The 22147-nt window shown below is 37.9% G+C and overlaps 1 protein-coding gene across 1 annotated transcript in view; it reads left to right on the forward strand.

Moving 5' to 3' along the window:
• The first annotated feature begins 218 nt into the window (after nucleotides 1-218).
• Nucleotides 219-22147, forward strand: part of LOC103012302 (C-type lectin domain family 12 member A) — a 234448-nt gene continuing 212519 nt past the window's right edge. The window contains exon 1 of the mRNA XM_057557167.1: nucleotides 219-279. The gene's annotated coding sequence lies outside the window, so the exon portion shown is untranslated. The remainder of the gene's footprint in view (nucleotides 280-22147) is intronic.

A 22147-nucleotide genomic window follows, 5' to 3' on the forward strand; every position in this document is an offset into this window, starting at 1 on the left:
GGCTTCTTGGTGGCGGCAGCAGCAGCCTTAGCGTCTCACGCCCGTCCCTGGGGTCCGCGCTGTTAGCCGCGGCTCGCGCCTGTCTCTGGAGCTCGTTTAGGCGGCGCTCTGAATCCCCTCTCCTCGCACACCAGGAAACAAAGAGGCAAGAAAAAGTCTCTTGCCTCTTCGGCAGCTGCAGACTTTTTCCCGGACTCCCTCCCGGCCAGCACCGAAGCCCGAGCCTCAGCTCCCAGCCCCGCCCGCCCCGGCGGCTGAGCAGACAAGCCTCTCGGGCTGGTGAGTGCTGCTCGGCGCCGAGCCTCCGTGCGGGAATCTCTCCGCTTTGCCCTCCGCACCCCTGTGGCTGCGCTCTCCTCCGTGGCTCCGAAGCTTCCCCCTCCGCCACCCGCCGTCTCTGCCTGCGAAGGGGCTTCCTAGTGCGTGGAAACCTTTCCTCCTTCACGGCTCCCTCCCACTGGTGCAGGTCCCGTCCCTATTCTTTTGTCTCTGTTGTTTCTTTTTTCTTTTGCCCTACCCAGGTACGTGGGGAGTTTCTTGCCTTTTGGGAGGTCTGAGGTTTTCTGCCAGCGTTCAGTGGGTGTTCTGTAGGAGCAGTTCCACGTGTAGATGTATTTCTAATGTGTCTGTGGGAAGGAAGGTGATCTCTGCGTCTTACTCTTCCGCCATCTTCTCCCTGCCCCTCGTTTCTTTTTATGGCTGAGTAATATTCCATTGTATATATGTGCCACATCTTCTTTATCCATTCATCTGTTGATGGACACTTAGGTTGCTTCCATGAGGATGACTATATTTAATCCTAGTGAATTATTTTGTTTTTGTTTTTGTTTTGGCCACGCAGCATGCAGGATCTTAGTTCCCCAACCAGGGATCAATCATGTGCCCCTGCAGTGGAAGCACAGAGTTTTAACCACTGGACCACCAGGGAAGTCCCTCTAGTGAAGTATTTTTATATTTCACTATTTTACTGATGCAGAAATTTATTAATACACCAGAAATTCTCTGTGCAATACCTTCTTTAATGTGAAGATCACACAAGTATACCTAGCAATAGGAAATCATTTAAATTTCTCCCATGTCTGAATAATCTTGTCCCAGATCCTGATGCCATTTAAAATTGACTAGCTGGTCTCTTATTGGTCATTCATTTCCACTGATGAAAGTTTTTTAAGAATTAATTAGGATTGTTCTTCAACAGGTCTTGCTCTGGCCTTCTCTAAGAAGTAGAGATGATCACCTTGTAGCTCCAATCAAGTGAGAAATATTTGCCATTGGTGAGAATCTGATTTTCAGTTCTTGTTCAACATATTATTTTAATTTGACCTCTGACATGTTACCCAATATCTTTATAATTATATTATTGGTTTTAGATACTGCACTGTTGTTTTTACAAGTATGGTATCGCTTTACTGTTACGATTTTAACTGACAGTTACAAATTCAATCATAGATATTGACCAGAGACATTACACAAGAAAGTGTCCCTGTTTTGCATGAAGTTAAAAGTGCCAAGAGTACTGTTTCCCATCAAAAGAAATAAAAGGATAAACAAGCAATAAAACCACAGCGGAAATCAGTTCTGCATCTGGTTTAGGAATAGCTTACTCAGACTCAAGTGAAAGAAATAAAACAATGTGAAATTCTTGGACATATCTAGATCTTTCTTAGCACTCGACTCTGCTTAATAGCTATTTTATAAAGTGAGATGTTTACAGAGAAAAAGAAGCATTCAAATAATAATGATCTAACAGGTAACATATATTTTGGATAAAACATTGGCATTCTCTGATTGTTTAGGGTTGGGAGAGGTTTATAAAACCAGAGTGAAGAGAACGTACAATTTGTTTCAAAATTTCTTAATGTCGGCCCTTAACATACAGCTCTTCTAACTGATAAGCCCCATCACCTGAGAATTAAGCAAAGTGTAAAAACTTCACGGAAGAGCTGCAAAGAGCTTGCTCCTTGGCGGCAGCTGCGGCTTGTCTTCCCCCACGTAGCTGGAAACAGTGTCTCTGTGGCGAGCTGTTGGAGAGTCTTTGGGTTATCACTCAAATAACACCCCAAAGGTGACAAATGGGTCGCTTTTTGAAATCTAAAGCACAAGCATTTTTTTTACTAAGTGTCATTAAAATGCACTGAGCCTCTTTTTTGGCCTTTAGGCAAAAATATCTACATTGAAAAGTTCTATAGTCAGAATCTGTTAATGAAAAAGGCATCGAGAAAAAGACAGGGGAAGTAAAAGGATTCTCTAAGAATAGTAAGAATCAGTACCCGAACAGGAGATTATTCAAATCTGTAAAAACCTCAGTTTCAAGAACGTACCTTTCAACTTTTGCGCTCAGCGCTCATCCAGTGATGAGTGTCAATTTACACATTTCCAAGCTCCACTAGCCTGAAATTAATCTGAGAAAAAAGATTTACATAAAGGATTATTGTTAAAATCTTATAATTCATTCTATAATTCTTTAGTCGAGACGTGGTCTATAATTTATTATATATATTATATTTAATAATTATCTAAAATAATTTTGGGGTTTATGCCAGTTTTGTGCTAGATATTTTGCATGATTTACCTTTATAATCTTCATTTACCCTATGTTATTAATAGCATTATTTCTTAAATTTCATAGTTGAAGACACAGTTTTATCAAAGAAATATGCTCCAAGTCAACTAGATAGCAATGGCTGAACTGAGTCTAACTCAGTTTTGTCAACCTGTAATAGATAAAAATGTGGAGAGTCACTTAGCGTAATTGTAAGAGAATATATGTGATTTTGCTTCAACTATCCTGGTAATTTTGAGTCTTTATTTGGTTTTAGATACATAAATAGCCACCGATGCATTGGATATTATTACATAGTAATTACATATATTTGCATATTTATATACTATACATACTACACGCATCATTGACTATGAACTATCTGAATGTTCCTATGGAGGCAAAACCCAGATTTAGACAAATAATTAAACCAAGTTCTTACCATAATTTTGTACAACCTAAGGTCGTTTTTAAAGTCTTAGCAAGCTTTCAGTTATATGCTTTGTTTCCTAATTTCCCTGATTTCATGGCTTCTGTCTCCTAAGAAGCATAATTTAATTTTTAAAAATATCTGTCTGTATACACTAATATCTATTAGTGAATTTTATGATACTTTCATATATAAAATAATTCACTTGAAGAGGATATTGGCACCAAGCTGGGTGGTCCTTGTTAGAATTTATTTGGATTTGTTTGAAGTTAGATTTCGTGGTGGAACTCTTACCTTGCTCCCTCCTTCTTCTATTTGTGTGTGCATGTGTGTTTATATGTGAGCATGTTTGTGGGTGTGTATGTGGTAAGAGAGGTGAGAAATCTTTGACCAAAAAGATTAAGTGCAAAGATGGAAGTAAACATTATAATTTGGCTGTAACACTTAAAGGATATTTGCTATTCACTACGTGTGAATATTATGTTTACAGTGTTCCAACAGGTACTAGGGGCAGAATGATATGAATATATATTACATCTTATTTTAAGATCTATGTCTACTGAAAAGGTTAGAAAATTATAGCACATTTTATCAACAACATCAGAGAGGTGCATATAAGAATTTAGGTACTATAAGTCTGCTACATGACATAAAGTAGAAAATATAACATGTCTTGGTTGAGAAAAACTTTCTTTGTTATACTAAGGAATTTGATTGTATCCTGTTCCCTTAGGTTAGTGGAGAATTTTTACATCATATATATGAAGTTTTGTAATTTACTTGTTTAATATGATTTTTTCCTGGTTATAGACTCCTTCAAGGGTTGAAAACTAGAAAAATAAAAGGAACAGAAATGGCCTGTATTCTGTTTACAGGCATACCTCCTATAATTTCACTTTGCTTTATTGCACTTCGCAGATACTGTGGGGTTTTTTGTTTTTTGTTTTTTGGTTTTTTTTTACAAATTTAAGGTTTGTAACCAGCTACAACATTCCCTTAAATCAAACCCTAGTCCAGAGTAAGGCCCTAACTCTCTCCAATTCTATGAAGGCTGAGAGAGGGAGGAAGCTGCAGAAGAAAATTTGAAGCTAGTGGAGATTAATTTATGAGGCTTAAGGAAAGAAGCTGTCTCTATAACATACAAGTGCCAAGTGAAGCAGCAAGTGCTGATGTAGAAGCTGAGGCAAGTTATCCAGAAGATCTAAGTAAGATAATTATAAGGTGGCTACACTCAACAACAGATTTTCAATGTAGATGAAACAGCCTTATATTGGAAAAAGATGCCATCTAGGACTTTCATAGCTGGAGAGAAGTCAGTGCCTGGCTTCAGAACTTCAAAGGACAGGCTGACTCTCTAGTTAGGGGCTAATGCAGCTGGTGACTTGAAGTTGAAGCCAGTGCTCATTTATCATTCTGAAAATTCTAGGGCCCTTCAGAATTATGCTAAATCTACTCTGCCTGTGCTCTATAAATGGAACAACAAAGCTACAGGCTTTGTGACAGCACATCTGTTTACAACATGGTTTACTGAATATTTTAAGCCCACTGTTGAGACAACTGCTCAGAAAAAAAGATTCCTTTCAAAATATTCTTGATCACTGACAATTCACCTGAGTCACCCAAGAGCTCTGAAGAAGATGCACAATGAAATTAATGTTGTTTTCATGCCTGAAAACATAACACAACACAACATCCATTCTGCAGCCCAGGGTTCAAGGAGTAATTTTGACTTTCAAGTCTTATTGTTTAAGAAATATATTTCACGAGGCCTTGGCTACCATAGACTGTGACTCCTCTGATGGAACTGAGCAAAGTAAATTAAAAACCTTCTGGAAAGGATTCACCGTTCTAAATGGCATTAAGAACATTCATGACTCATGAGAAGAAATGAAAATATCAACATTAATAGGAGCTTGGAAGAAAATGCTTCCCACCCTCGTGGATGACTTGGAGGGGTTCAAGACTTCAGTGGAGGAAGTAATGGCAGATGTGGTGGAAACAGCAAGAGAGCTAGAATTAGAAGTGGAGCCTGAAGATGTGACTGAATTGCTGCCATCTCCTGTTAAAACTTGAATGGATGAGGAGTTGCTTCATATGGAGGAGCAAAGACAGTGGTTTCTTGAGATGAAATCTACTCCTGGTGAAGGCGCGGTGAAGATTGTTGAGGTGACAACAAAGGATTTAGAATATTATAAAAACTTAGTTTATAAACCAGCTGCAGGTTTTGAGAAGACTGACTCCAATTTTGAAAGAAGTTCTACTGTGGGTAAAGTACTATCAAATAGCACTGCATGCTGCAGAGAAATTGTTTGTAAAAGGAAGAATCAATTGACGTGGCAAACTTCACTGCTGTCTTATTTTAAGAAACTGCCACGGCGACCCCAACCTTCAGCAACCACGACTCTGATCAGTCAGCAGCTGTCAACATCGAGGCAAGACCTTCCAGCAGCTGAAAGATTATGATTCGCTGGAAACTCAGATGATGGTTAGCAATTTTTAGAAATAAAGTATTTTTTAATTAAGGTATATACATTGTTGCTTTAGACATAATGCTATTGCACACTCAATAGACTACAGTATAGTGTCAACATAACTTTCACATGCACTGGAAAACCAAAAAATTCATGTGAATCACTTTATTTTGATATTTGCTTTATTGAGGTGGGCAGGACCTGCAATATTTCTGAGGTATGCCTCTACTTTCTCCCAGGTCCTTTAAATGTAGTTAATTCTCTTTCTGTTCCCAGTAATTAACACGAGAAGAAAGTGAATGTTGGGTGTTGCTATTCCACTATGGAAAACTATGAGAAATCGATGAAAATGTGGAGGCATCCAAGAAAAGTATCACATCCTTGCTCTTTACTTGGTCCTGCCTTTAAAATAATGTGCTAAATGTTTTGAAACTACCATTACTTAATCTGAGTGATTTTTACACTTCCTCTTCAGCACTCTAGAGAGAACAGAATCATATTTTCTCTTGTATAAGAATCATAAGATTTTTATCGATACAAAGTAGGAACAGCTTTCATGAAAATGTGAAGCTGATATCTGAATGGGTTAAAAATCAACGTTGTAAAAATAAATTGCTATTTTAAAGATATTCTATTATTAAATGATTAAGCGTTTACCCGACTATTACATTAACAAGCATCAACATTTGCTTTGAAAATCTTTCAAGCCAAAAGTGGTTTCTTGATTTAAGAAATGATTGCTGAATGCCTACTAAGTGCCAAACACAAAAAGAAAACAAAAATCTTTGCAAGGTGGTATTTTAATTCTATCACAGGGGTCTAACAATAAGACCACTCACGTGTAGAAGAGTTTGTCAGATGGAGAAATATAAAACAAAGAAGGAGGATTTGAAAAGCTGTACAAGTATGAAGTATGATAAAATTTTGATTCAGACAGTGAAGCAAAGCCACACTGTGAGACAACTCAACAGACTCGAAAAAAGTGAATAAGCAAGTCGTACAGCTTGGCACCCACAGTTGAGGTGCTAACATTCATCTGGCTCCTTTACTAAAATAGACCTCAGAGTGTTACTAGGAAATGTATAATCCAAGCCTGGAAGTGCTTCCTTATTCTAAATCTAGCTCTCCTGGAAAGAATGGCTAAACTTTAGTCAAGAGTCCTGAATTATTTTGTTTTCCTTAGAGAATGTTAAGTTAATTTTTAGTTTGTTTCCAAAGCAGATGAATCTACTTTTAATCAGAAATATCCAACATCTGTACTCCAACTTTTTTTTTTTTAAAGGAACTCCCTTACTTATTTATTTATTTGTTTATTTTTGGCTGTGTTGGGTCTTCGTTTCTGTGCGAGGGCTTTCTCTAGTTGCGGCAAGCGGGGGCCACTCTTCATCGCGGTGCGCGGGCCTCTCACTATCGCGGCCTCTCTTGTTGCGGAGCACAGGCTCCAGACGCGCAGGCTCAGTAGTTGTGGCTCACGGGCTTAGTTGCTCCGCGGCATGTGGGATCTTCCCGGGCCAGGGCTCGAACCCGTGTCCCCTGCATTGGCAGGCAGATTCTCAACCACTGCGCCACCAGGGAAGCGCTGTACTCCAACTTTTTGACAGAAAATATAATCAACAACTTTCTGATGCTTTACTAGTAACAAAATGTCAGTTACAAAAAAAAGAAAAAGAAAAAGAAAAAGAAATGATTGTGCAGGGGAATGTGAGCTACAATTGATATGTTTCTAAAATTTTTCCAATTTCTACTTTACATTAAGCTTAACAGACAGACAAATATCCTTACAAGGCACAAAAATTAGTAGCCAGAGGATGGCAAGGTTTTACTCCGGAATACTGCCTACAAGAGTAATAAAGGACTGATTAGGTCAGCCTAACCGAACCTGAAATACAAAGAAGGGAAAAGTTACTCACGTGTTAACCCCTACCTGCTTCCAGGGTTGGATATATTCACATACTTCCAGCAGAGATCTGTCATGCCCCTCTGGAAATGCCAGACTATTTGTCCTTTGCCCTGATTGAAGAGCTCAGCAAGCACCTAGGATTCACTATTCTAGCACCAAAGAAAATTCCAGGAAATATAGGAGAGTGGCTGCACATGAATAAGAAGTGGGCCAGGGTCCCATAATTTCAGAGCTGGAATACAGTGCAAACATAGACAAGCGTGAGCAAAAGTGTGGTAAGAGTGGCCCTATGGGTGTGTATGAACACTAGATGCCATCTTGGAAATACAAAAGTGTTTCCAAATTAATGTCTATACAGTTGTGTACAGCAGTCAGCCATCTCAGTGAGCTGTGCTTGGGAAATCTGCAGTGATATGCAAGCAATGTCTTTAGTGGCTGCCACTATTAAATTTATCTACATGCTGGCAGTGACAACAACGCAGTTAGTTCAGGTTACAACGACCAGCGTAAGTGGAGTTACAGTGGCTCCTTTCTTATTAAAGACATAGGAGTCTTCAGTCAGGCACCAAGTAAAGTTCTGTAATAAACTTTTAGGGTCCCCTTGCTCTGTTTCCTTCCTGGAGGCATAACATGGTTTGAGACGGGCTAATCTGTCTCCTTGTGGACATGGTATTTGTTGGCTCTTCTGTTTCAATAGTTGAGATTTTAAGCAAATTTACTGTGTTGGATTTCTATATTTCAATAGATCCTCCACTCCATGATTCTGTAGTTTCAAGATATAATTTCCATGATTACTCTATCATTGACCATCCCATTCCACTGAATGCTAATCATTGTTCCCCCAAAATAAGATGCTTCCCGCTTCCAAAGTGGACGCAAAACATACTTGTTCCACTTCCAAAAGAGTAGTTTCTGTCCCACGTTGGGCACTAATGGTCCAGTGATGAAATAAGACAAACACCACAAATGGCACACGATACAACTCAAAGGAACTCAGGGATAGTAAGGTGCATTGTGGTGCCCCAGACTCTGGTTATACGATACAGAGACTTTGCTAGGCTCAACGGAAGCCACTGTAGCTAGTGCTACAGGAAAGGGATCCTGGTTTCATGTAGATTAATGGGGAAAATGCTAACGTGGAATCAGAGGACAAGACCTCCAAACACAGTTAAATAACTAACCAGTATGTGATCCAAAAAAGGTCAAATTTCCAGGTTTTAGTTGCAGCAGTTCTAGAGTGAAAGGATTAGATTTAAGTCAGTGATTTTCATAATTTTATCTTTTAGAGAAGAACTTTTATATAAATAAAATTTTAAGTAGAGATGTAAACAAATGAAATGCACAGACTCCAGCAGTATTATTACTGAGGCGAGCGGTACTTTCCCATTTAACTTCCTCCACACTTGCCTTTGAAGATCTAAGGTTGATTTTTTTAAAAAAAAATAGAAACAGTTTATTTATATGATGAAACATCCATTCTAACATTCAAAATTTATGATTTTCAATACTCACAATTTAGTAGATATGTTTGAGCTATCTTCTCATTTCCAGATTTTTTTTTTTTCCTGAACCAAACCAATCTCGTGAAAAAGTCCGTTTTGGTTGAATTAAATCCTACAGAGAATCAGAATTCATAACACTATGGATAGGTTTGGAGTATGTTTTACTATCTTTGCATCTCCTGCACCTAACATTGAAGAGCAACAGCAGATGTTCAACTTCAGTTTTCACACTTATTGACACATGACTAAGTTGATAACTGATTGATGTATGTGGCAGGTTGTTACAATATGACCAATATCATCTTCTTGTATTCATGCCCTTGTATTGTCCCCTTCCACTTTGAATCTGAACTGACCTGTTACTTGCTTTAACCAATAGAATGTGGTAGATATGATGTTTCTCAAGTTCCCTAACCAAGTTAAGAGGCCTTGAGGCTCTTTCTCTCTTGTGAAGAACTAAGCCACCATGTAAGGCAGTCTGCACTATCATGCTAGAGAGGTCACACGGTAAGAGGGGCCATGGAAGATGAATGACCATGAAGGGAAAAAAGTCTTTGAGAATAAGGACCAAGGAGAGACAAGCCTCAGGCTTGCAGCCATCCCAGCTGGGGGGGCCAGACATGTGACTGGTGACATCATGGATACGTCTGTCCAAATAGCAGCCACATGGATGACCCAGCCAACATCATATGGAACAGACACAAGAGCTATCTTGGCTGAGCCCTGCCCAACCAACCCACAGAAACATGAGAAATAATAAAATCATTATTGCAGTAAGCCATTAAATTTTGAGACTATATGAGATAAGCATGTGTGTTAAAAGGCTCTGGTCAAAGCAAAAAGCACTTATCTACTTCAAGTCTTGCTCCACTGTTTTCTCTAAGAGTTGAATATTGTTTCATTGCTTCATATACATCATTTTTACTCATGTTATCTAAAGCATTTTGAGAAATCTAACAAATTTTATCTAGTCAGGAAAGTTTAGTTTTATTTCAACTTTAATTAAAATTTTAATTTTAGTACATTCTTCGGTTCTGGTCAAATCAGAAATGAAAATATATTCAAGAGGTACCATTACTAACATATATTTAAACCTACTCAAATGTTAAATTTAAAGCAGGGGTTATGGAGAAGTCATTATTTGGAATGACTAACAGATCTAATCCATTAATCACATATTTTCTTTAACTTATCTTCTTATCTAAATGTCTTCTTGATTGTTAATCTCCATCTTTTTTAGTCCTGCCTTTATGATTTCCCTTATGCTGTGTGATATTTCATCCTAATATGACCACTGCTGCATGCATATTTTCTCTTTTTTTTTGTTTGAAATTTTATTTCATTCTATTTTCCTTTATTTTATTTTTTACAGATATAAATATTAGATATTTTAAAAATATAATCTAATAAATTTACTCTGAATTCTAATAGTAACTTCACACTTGTTTTAAATTATATTAAAACATTAACAATAATGAAGAAGCATATATTAAGATTGCAGTTATGTTTAAAATATTAGCAACTTTCCAACAATAAAATTTGACATCTAATTTTTTGAAATGGGAAAAATGCAAGGTGCATTTCTGTTATTTTAGATTGTAATTTTTAGATTGTAATCCTCTCCCTCCATTGTTTCCAAATTTTTCTGAAATTAAAAAGTCATTGAAAGGCACAAGATAATGAATCAGGACGGCTTGCATGGTCAATATGTATATGTTTTTTATACAAGGAAAGAAATATCTTTTATGATAACATGTTAGTTCTGACTGGACCAACTATAGTTTGAGATAAATAATTTTCCTTCCCATTTGACCTGTTGTGTCAGTTATAATTAGTGACTCCAAGCTATTGCTGTTTTCATTTTTCTCCTTAAATACATTAAATGTGCATTAATATTTGATGTTACTGACATTTCCTCTAAATGGATTTTAACTTCTTTAAAACAAATGTTTATTTATAAAACCATTATGTTCATTATAGAGGTATAGATATTGCTTAAAAATATTAAAAAACTGAAACAAACTAGAACCAAAGCCATTCTGATAATCTCCTGAAATAACCCCTCAAATGGAGAATCATACTATGTTTATTGTTGAGAATAGCTAGAGTTTGACAATATCCTATCAGTTTTCCATAACTTACAGAGTTGTAAAATAACTTGAAGACAGTGAAAGGCACATACATATTTTTAAAATAAATATGTTATGTTAACAAATGTGTTTATTTTTGTCACTTTAAGATGTCAAATGGATATGTATGACAGTGGAAAGTTGAGTGATGTGTGCTCGTGAGTTCCTCTGGTCTTATAAAATGCTTTGTATAATAGACATTTTCTAATTATCTACCTAGTAGTTTTCTCTGGGTAATAGAAATTAGTTACTCTGGCTAAAAGTTATAATTAATATGCATGGTTAAAACTCTGTGAGAAACAGTGATGGGGAAATGTAACAGTGATGGAGAAAGTTCTTAATTTTCCAAAGATGAAGAACAGGTTTTTCCTAAACTAGCGATGTTCAAACATATTAAGTCTCTGAACCTCAGTACACTCATAAATTATCTCCTGTGGTGGTTACTTAAAGGAGTATTTCTTTTGTTTTTTTTTTTAAACATCTTTATTGGAGTATAATTGCTTTACAATGGTGTGTTAGTTTCTGCTTTATAACAAAGTGAATCAGTTATACATATACATATGTTCCCATATCTCTTCCCTCTTGCATCTCCCTTCCTCCAGTCACTTCTGATATCAAAAGTTCACTGCCAATTTCTGTCTAAGGCATCACTACTAATGGTGATAAAAATTCACAGATGCTGGAAATCACACACTTCTGTAGAAAAGATATTTCCCACTAGTGCAGAAAATACCAATATGGACTCTATTTGCTAAAAGAACTATTGGAATGAACATTTCTTAGATTTTGTGTGCTTATTGTACCATGTAACAGGAAGGGGAAAATGCTCTATTATTTACATAATATTTTTTGCAAACTTTCCGTGAGAAGTATGTGTTGAGCCTAATTTTCTCAGTAATTTGCCTTCATGCATGTATGTACTGATGTAACAAACTCCAACAAGTACTTACTATGAGCCATGCCTCCTCTAAGTATTTTATAAATAATAATGTTTAATAACTGTACTGATCTCAGACATACCCTTCTACTCCCCCAGTGGCTCTTTCATCTAATTCCAAAACTGCAGCCTATACTGCGTATACATCTTGGTCTCTCCCAGGTTTTTAATCATCTAAAAAAAACCATTGAAGTTCATTATATGAATAAAACTGAGCATAAACAGTTATGGCAGTCCCAGGACCTAAAAAACAACAAACACACGAAATGAGAAAATATGTTCAAATTAAGAAATTACTATAACCTCCTCTGTGTGACAAATTGAATTTCTATTAATCTAGTTCCAAGAGTGCAGAAAAAGTGGATAAGGGAGGAAAATTCATGTGCATATTATTGAACTCTGGCTCTAAAATAGTGTCTGTCTTGTCTTTATCTCTGTCAGGAATGCCAGAAAAAGTATCATGAGAACAAAGGTTTTACCTGTCTTCTTTACTTCTGTATCTACAGCTCTTAGAACAACGCCTTGTCTGATTTGTAAAATAATTACCTGTTTCATGAATGAATGTCTGAATATATAAATGGAATCAGGCAATAAGTAGATTTATAAAAAATTGAATGTCTCTTAACAACTAACTGAGGTCAGAATCAACACACCTGCCTCAGTAGCATGAAAATTGTGGCATCAGTGGGATAATCGAATGAGAACAAGGCACACAGAGAATCTAGAAAAATAGCAGCACAGAGATAAATGAGACGACAGTACGAACATACACTGTTTCGCATTCAAAACCAATTTCTAATTGATCTTCATCAGATGATTCTCCTCTGCCCTTCTTCAACCTGCTAAATACGAGACGTCAAAAGTCAGTGGCTTCAAGCGTCTGATTCTGTTTCTTGTTAGATTTGTAAACTTGAGTAGGTTACAGAACCCCTTTAATATTCATTTCCATCATCTGAAAAGGTAAAACGCAATTAAATAATTTATTAGAAATGACATGTCGATTCTGACGTGGCCCTGCCCCCTTGGTCAGACCTCAATCATCAGCTCAATGTGCTCTATGTGTATAGAGGTGTACTGTACAGTACAGAATATTTCCAACCGCAGATTTGCTGATTCTCGAAATAACACAACACCTACACTAGCCTCGATATGACCATACAATCTTCGGGTTGAGGTGAGTGGATTTTGGGCAGAGGAGATAGCATGTCTGTTAAAAAAAAAACAAACACACAAAGACAAGAAGCTACTACAAAAAAATAGTGGGAATTGAAGCAGTTCACCTGGTCAAGGAACAGAAGATAAAGCTCAAGGAGGAGAAGGAACCAAAAGTGAGGTTTACAAGCCTGGATGTGGTGATCATTATCACTTTAACGGCATCATTATCGTTCAAACAAACATGACCAGAGGAAATGGCCCTAAATTCAGAATCATAACAGCATCTACCCACTATGAGAGGAGGAGGGAAGAGGAAAGAGCCAAACCCAAAGAAAAATAACACAAGGGTAATAAAGCATCGATTTGACTGTAAATACTAGAGTTGTATTTTACATGATGTCTTTTTTTAAACCTGGATTTTCTTCTGATAGAGTGCTTAGAGATGGATATTTTGTAGATGGAAATAATGAATAAGTGAGGGCACAAATGACAACCCCTAAGCTGCGATGGGGAAAGGTGTTAAATAATACCATACAAACATTATTGGGGGTCCTGCTTATATACAACCTTGCAAAAAGAACTGTTTCTCCCTAAGTTCCTCCCTGAACCAGTGCCATGACAGAACAGTGATTAGAACAGAAAGTCTTCAAGACAGTCAATTCACATGAGAGGAAAAGAAAGCAGGAATGTGGCAAAAATAGTTCCAGAAAAAAAGGTGAATCAAACAGTCATGATTTTACTGAGTGTTTTAAAAGAAGCAAGCTATTCTTAGCAATCAGTAGCAAGACTGTACTGTACTTAAATGTCAATTTTAGCAGGAACACGATCTAAAGTAAAAACTTATTTTACAAATAATAGAAGGTGTTTTTAAAAATAAAGCAATGCTATTCTAATGCAGGTGAACATGAGACATTGCTAGTACGGTTAAGCAGGTGACACCAATAGAGCCAAGAGAGAGAGGGAGAGGGAGAGAGAGAGGAGAGAGGAATCGAGAAATCAAGCAGAATACATCAGAGATTGTTCTTTTATAAAGTGTTTTCTCGCCATTTCTTTTTTTTTTTTTTAGCTTTTTTTTTTTTTTAATGATATTCTTTTCTGCTTACATTCTTTTTTTATTTATGTATGTATGTATGGCTGTGTTGGGTCTTCGTTTCTGTGCGAGGGCTTTCTCTAGTTGTGGCAAGCGGGGGCCACTCTTCATCGCGGTGCGTGGGCCTCTCACTATCGCGGCCTCTCCTGTTGCTGAGCACAGGCTCCAGACGCGCAGGCTCAGTAATTGTGGCTCACGGGCCTAGTTGCTCCGCGGCATGTGGGATCCTCCCGGACCAGGGCTCGAACCCGCGTCCTCTGCATTGGCAGGCAGATTCTCAACCACTGCGCCACCAGGGAAGCCCTCTCGCCATTTCTTTAAAGAGTTAGAACGGAAAATTAAATGGTGTGTAAGATACAAATATAGTCCTTAATTTTGTATCCAAAATCCTTGGGAAAAATGTATTTTACAAGTCACAATTTTGTACTTTAAAATATAATATGTGCATATACATATGTAAATTAACAGTACCAATGGAATTTGATGGTTCACCCTATAACCAAGCACATCAATATTTCCTTAGCAAAATGCATAAAACAAAAACCATAATTAGCTTCATCCAGGTTTTGGAACCAAACTTCTAAAAATATTTTGCTTTATAGATACTTTGGCTTTCAGCATTGTGGATAAGTGGATAACTGATTAGCCACGTGTATCTCCCATGTCAGTATATGGATTAAATTATATTCAGTTCTTTCTTCAAAAACCTTTTTTCTAAAATCCCTTCCCTTCTTACTGAACCTTTCTACACATGGTTCCATATTGATAATTTATTGGAATGATCCTACCCACATGTTACAGTAAAGAAGCTGACATATAGATTAGACAAGACAGGTTCAATGAATCTCTTCACAAAATACTGTGTTAGCGAGTCATACTTCCAATTGGGTATGAGAAGTATCTCTCCCAAAATACTGTGCTTCTGTGTCCTTGGGAGACCTGGTTTCTTCCACCCTGTGTCCGTCAGTATCCTTTTCGTCCTCCTCAAACTTCGCCTGCTCTGCTCCTGTCTCAGGTGCTGATTCATGCAGAATACATTTCACAGTTTCCAGGACCAACCAGTTTCCAGTCAGGTTCAGTCAATGGGAGCAACTGGCTTGACATTTGGAAGGTGAGAAGTGGGGAGAAGCCTGGTGTTTTTGCTTTTCTCTACTTGCTTCAGGCTGCATCTCCTGCCGTGGCTACACCAGCCATGTGGGTTTAACTCCTGCCAAACAGCAACTGCTGCCCCTTCCCAGCTCCCAGCACACACCATCCACTGTGGTCCTAGTTCTCACCAAGTGGTTCCGGAGAACCCACCTGCTCCCTCAGCTCCCCCAGCCCTGGGAATGGTCCCAGCTTTCTGTTTTTCTCATCTCTGGGCTGTCTTCTTTCTCCTGTTTGTCTTTTCAGCTCTACAACTGCTTTGTAAATATTTCTTTGTATTAAATTCCCTCCATTTAATGACCTGGCATGGGCTTTGTTTATCTGCCTGGACCCTCACCAGTGTTGCAAGCCATGCAACGTGTTCCCAGTGACACTTTCAGTACTCTGTCACCAGAGGCTATGATTCTAACATCTTTCTTCATAACACCCCTTCCACATCCATTTCCATGCTTCTTTGCTGCCCTCTGTGCCCCTGGAAGGTGAACTCTAAAAATTGCACCACTCAGCCTTCCTTGCCCTCTGGCTTCTGGCTGGTTTCAGCCATTGGCAGGAGATCAGAAGGTGAGAGGAAAAAAGAGACAAATTATTTAATTCTCGAGCATCCTCCTTGATTGGTCATATCCTGGTAATGCCTAAAATCTGTCCCTGTGGACTCTTGTCATCTTCTGACACTCAACAGCGGAGCACAATATAATCATTATCCTGCTGCCCTACACGGTGTTGCCTAGGATAGAGATAGCTTAAAAAATCTATTTATTTTATTCATTAAGTAAAAAACCTGAGCTCTGATAAAGTGCTCTGTGGCATTTTTCTAGGATATTGGATGCTAAAAAATATTTGCCATATAATTACTAAATAAATAAACCGTCTGCATTCTGATATGGCAAGTTGCATTTTTTTTCAGAAAGAATACTGGATTTTCTTCTGTGGTTATTTTTAGTTTAAGTGTCAGGCATTTGGTCAACACACTCTAGGTATGTAAAGGTGTTGCTAACATATTCACTCACTGTACATTCCTCTGAACAGAATTTTCCAACCACAGTGTGACCAGCACTTGACAGGGCATTTAGCACCTAGACCACTATTGATGTTATTGTAATGGTTCTTGGAGATTCTAAGAGGGCTTTAAGGAAAGGAGGATGAAATTTCTGATGAAAAGTAAGATTCTACTGCAGAAGATATTGAAAGGAAAACCTGTGCAGGACCAATGTTACTGGCCAAGAAGCAGTAGCTTTAGCTTAAAGGTAGAGAAGCAAATCAAAATGGAGATTTACAAACTTGGACGTGGGGCTCACTGCCACTTTAACTGTCACATTAGTGCCATTATCCCTTGAACATGCATCATCATAGCTAACATTAGCTTCAGAACAAGACTGGATTTTTCTCTTGAAGAGGAAGCAGGGAGGAATGAAAAGACATAACAAGGTGAAATAAGAGGCTGGAAAAACATTTGACGTAAGGAGAATAAGAAATAACATGAGGATGAAAAAAACCACGAATGCAAGTCATACATACAACCATGTAAATGGTATAGTCCTGTTCTAAACATGTACTCCTTGGAGACTTCTTCTCAATTGGGTATATTTTGTTAAAATATTTTGTAAAGAGAATTAATGGGCAACTAAATGCGTATATAAAAACCTGTCATACTGTTTATTTATGTAAAACAGAATCTTTTAAAATCTTGCACTTCTTAAAAAAAAATAAAATGTAACGGGGTGAAAAAAGCTTTTGGAAAACACATTCAGGCATTCATATTACAGAAGCAGAAAGCTAGACCATACTAAAAATAATTCCTGAAACAATAAGTAAACAAAACAACCATGATTTGCAGAACTTATTGAAAGAAACAATTCATATTTAACAATCAGTAGCAGAAACTCTATACTTAGTGGCAGTTTTAGGAAGAATATGATTTAAAATTACGGAATTATTTTGCAAATATTACTAAGAGTTTTAAAATTCATGGTCATCATGAAACAGTCTCTCTGGATACACTAGAGAAGTAACAGTATAAGAAAATAAAGAGGAATCAAGACAGCACTCGTTCAGGGATTGTTTTTAAATACATGCTGTATGGAACAAGAGAAGGTAAGAAAGATAGGGTCAGACACTTCTTTTGTGTAGTTTTGAGGAGGTCATACCAAAGCTCAACAACACCAGCTACCTATGGATGGTAGGGAGCGTGGAGGTCCATCAGATATCTACGATATTAGCCACTTTGAGTGGTTTTACAATAAAATGTGCACCATGGTCAGGCTGCAAATGGTCTGGAAAGCTGAAAACCTGACACATTATTTTTATGGGACCAAATTGGTATGGGCAGAATTGGTTGATCAGTCTAGAATAGTAACACTATTGCCTAGATAAGTGCTGACAGCAGTGAGGTACCACTGAGAACTCCAAGAGGAGGTCAGATATCTGATATAGTTAATCTGCTGGGAGTGCTGGGGCCAATGTTCTGTGCATTTTGGTCTCCTCCCCCAGAAAAAGGTAGGATCAGCTTGGGCTGGGTTCACAAGTCCGGCACGCAGTGGTTGCCTCTGAATTAGAAACAGAGTCCTATCATTTGTGTCAGTCTACCGTGGCACTGTATTGTCATGTCCAGTAAGATAATGGATCCAGGCAGCAATGGTAGAGAATGTGGGCAGCTACATGAAAGAGCTGGAGAGTTAAATCAGTAGCTGTATATTCTTTCTACAGTTTATGGCCCAGAGGAGGTGAGTCTTACCTACCTGCTAGAGTAGTTTCCAAATCTAAGACACACAGGTAGGGCACTGGCAACAATTCATCCATGAGTCAATAAAAAACATGAGATTCATCCAGAGGAATACTGGCTAGAGCTACAAGAATGGCTGTGAGTTCTGCCAACTGAGTGTAATGACCATGTCAGCTGTTGGTTCTGCATAGCTGGCACTGTGCCAAAACAGACATATCCGTATCAGATTGCAAAGAGCCAAGGCATCAGTGAAACTGACCTAAGTATTCGGGGGACCTCTGTGACTCAAGTACCTACCAAGCCCATCACTTTTCTTTAGGTGATGGAGTTGGGGTAAAGTTTCTACAAAAGAATAGGTGCCACTTTTACAGGGAAAGCTGACACTGCTGGAGCCAGCCTATCTGTGTTCTTCAATAGAGCATTTCCATTTGACAAGGAAGTCTTGTGGTGTCCTTCTTACATGGTTGTTATTGAGTCCAGGTTGTATCACCCCAAAATAGGACTGTCAGGCCAAGGAGTCACAAGGTTCCATGAGTCAAGTGTTTAGTTTTTACAAGAAAATTTGATTTAGAGCAATTAACAGCTGTTTTTCAGAAAGAATGTAAAACGTAGCTATGTTAGGGAGAAAACAAATTTAAATCCCCAAGGGAAGGTAGAGACTTCCTTCCTTTGCTGAAAGGCTCCTTTACAGCAAAAGCATCAGTTGTAGAAAGTTGTATTTCCAAGGGATTATTAAGGTTATGAGGCTACAAAGGCAGACAACTGCTTGCTGTTCTTCCAACAACCTCTTGAAGTATGCTGAATGCAGGTTAACCCATCAAGTGCAATGCCTAATGCTTTCTCCAACATCCGTTAAGATGCTGGGCCCCTTTGTTGGAGGGGGTAGTGAAGGTGAAGAGACAGCAGTGTTTCTTGGACTTCTGGAGAAATTAAATATTGTGAATCAGCCCACGTTACCCCAAGAAACTACTTGGGTAGCAGATTCCTGAACTTTTTGGGGTTTATCAGCCCTCTCCACAACTGCTGGCAGAGATATGGTAACACTGCATCCAGGCCTCTTGAGACCAAAGCTTCTGACTTTCCAACCCATAGAGCATCATCTATATATAATCTGTATAGTGAATGCTTTGGACATCGGTGGGTAGAGACATTTTCTATAAATCCTGACACCCCCACTAGTGGCAAATGTTAAGAAGTTTGTCCTTCTAGCACTGTTCAAATTTGGTCTCTTCTGATTGAGAGAATCCTGTCACAGATGGGATGGAAAAGTGCAAGCATATAATACATTAATTTCTACTGTACATTCAAGTGTAGAAGCCACAACAGCAGTGCACTGAATCGGCCCCCAAGTCCCCACATACAAGATCTCATAAATTTTGCTTTCCTGCCAAACTCCATCAGCTGAACCTAGAATGTACCCTTTCTCCATGAGATTGGGTATAATGATGATGTGGGTGACTGTATTGAACAGAACATTATTATTAATGATTTAATAGGCAATGATTTATAAGCAAAGGGAATATTCTATTTGGTTTCTGCATTAGAGAATTCCTTGAAGAACTATTTTTTGGAGGGGGTGGAAATATTTACTAATGTGTCTATCAAACTAAAGCCACTGATTTTAAATGGACTTTGAATATTTGAATATTCAGATTTTTAATACATACAGGAATCCACAATGAGTAGGCATTTGCTATGGTTATGCATAGATATGTGAGTTTTGTAATATTTCATTTTCTTATTTTTTCAAATTTTTATTTTGCTTTGATTTTGGTTTTAGTATGGATAGAAAGAAATTTAATTAGTATTACAAATTTGGTAGAAAATGCTTCAGATTGGCATTAATTATAAAAAAAAGAAGAAATAGAAGAGTAGGCATAGAAATGGGAGTCTAAAGGCATAGAATTGAATGTTTTTGTAAAACTTATTTTGACAGTCAAACTACATTTCTGTTAAAGCTAAAGGACCTGGGCTGTGGCTAAGTGTTTGACAGGGTTTCTTGTGATCTGGATTGGAAGTACCATTGACAGAGCAAAAGAAGTGGTTAGAGAAATATGGTCTTGAGAACCAAGATATCTCAATCAGTGTGAACTATGTAACTAGACTAAGGTTATACAACACTTTCATAATATATGACAACCAAAGAATTGTGTGTCACAGGAGTCGCCAACAGAGCAAGGAGAAAAGTTAACAATTCTATATGAAACTTTGGACAATTCCCTTCTCTTTTCTAATCTTTCTTAAAGAGTAACCAGTTAAACATCTACCTCAGTATCACCTACTGTACTTACTTATACTATAGATTCCTTAGCTTCACCCCAGACATAGATTCACAATTTCTGTGGTGGAACATGGGAATCTGATTTTGTAAATAGTTAAGAATAATTAAGATTGAAAAGCACTTTTCTGCCTTCATAAACTTTTACCTGTGTTCAATTAATTTAAACACAATTTTCTAACATAATACCATTCAGGTTTACCAGAGAAGTACAAAGTTAATTACAAAAGAATCAACAAATATCTACGTCAACATCTTGCCTTTGCTGCTATGTATTTATTCTCTTGTTCTTGCTGTGGAATCCCTTGTTGACTGGGGACCCTTCACATTGTCCTAAATTCAGTTTGTTGCTTTAATTCTCTTGCCTTCTTCCACCCTTCTACTCTACTTCCAGATTCTCACTGTCAAATTCTGCTCATAAGACCTGGCTCTCTAAGAAGGTTCAAATTGTAAAGATATCCAGAATGTTAAGGTTTTATCCTGTACCAAACCAGGGCAAATATCACTGCATAATAAAATTGATTAAAATCCATAAAGATGGGCTTCCCTGGTGGCGCAGTGGTTGAGAATCTGCCCGCCAATTCAGGGGACACGGGTTCGAGCCCTGGTCTGGGAAGATCCCACATGCCGCGGAGCAACTGGGCCCGTGAGCCACAATTACTGAGCCTGCGCGTCTGGAGCCTGTGCTCTGCAGCAAGAGAGGCCGCGATAGTGAGAGGCCCGCGCACCACGATGAAGAGTGGCCCCCACTTGCCGCAACTAGAGAAAGCCCTTGCACAGAAACGAAGACCCAACACAGCCATAAATAAATAAATAAATAATTTTTTAAAAATCCATAAAGATGGCAAAGATGAAATCATCACATGTGGAAATATGACCTTGGAAGCACGGCTCCCAAAGGGCATCCTAAGTCACCAAAGACAAAACACTGACCAAAATCAATACTTTGTTCAAGAATGACAGTGAGGTTCTAGGCAAAGCTTTCTATCATTGCATTAAATAGATTCCCAAGCCTAATTCTGGAAATGGAAATACACTTTTAAATCATTTTAGTAACATTACATAAAAACAACAAAAAGTGAGTTATGATTAAGTTATGAATTAGAAATTAAAACATTTGTTTTTATTTTCCTCACAAGTCACAGATTTCTGCAGGGATAATTAGTTCTACTCTCTTAAAAACCTATGGAATTATACATGCATCTCTGTTAAGAATCTGTTTCTATGTTGGTATCTTGTAGTCAGGTTAGTTATACTAAAATATCTATTAAATTAGAATATAAGTTACTTAACAGATGGACCATGTCATTCATATTTATATCTTCTGTAACATAGAGTAGATTTCCTATCGAAGACTTTAGGTTTGTGGAGTTGATATAAATAATGAAGGTCTTTGCAGCATAGGTATCAGGGTATAAAACCATTGCTTGCTTTTTTGCAGAACTGTGAGAGATGTTTATTTAGAGTATGCTACAAAAATAGTCAGATATTATAATTAGATCATACTTTAAGCTAAAACGGCAAAATAGAACATTAAAACATTATGTGTATAGGAGTAAACAATCAAAAAAAAGTAAAGAAGGGAAAATTTTTGATAAGGTATCTATTTACCACATTCTGTGAAATAAATAATGGTCTGAAGGGGAAGACAAAGTAGAACACTCTGTAGTAACTTAGAATTCGTGTCACTCCAAATGGCCATGGACATGAGGAAAAGGCACAGGATGCTCAGCACCCCAGAAATGAGCCTCCACGGAAGAGGTGAGAACTCTCCCGAGAGGCAATTTAAAACACAAGTAGAATCATAAGAGAGGTACCCCTACAAATAGAGGCATCTGACCTTTGACC

This window comes from Balaenoptera acutorostrata, chromosome 11 (genome assembly GCF_949987535.1).
Source record: "Balaenoptera acutorostrata chromosome 11, mBalAcu1.1, whole genome shotgun sequence".
NCBI lineage: Eukaryota > Metazoa > Chordata > Mammalia > Artiodactyla > Balaenopteridae > Balaenoptera > Balaenoptera acutorostrata.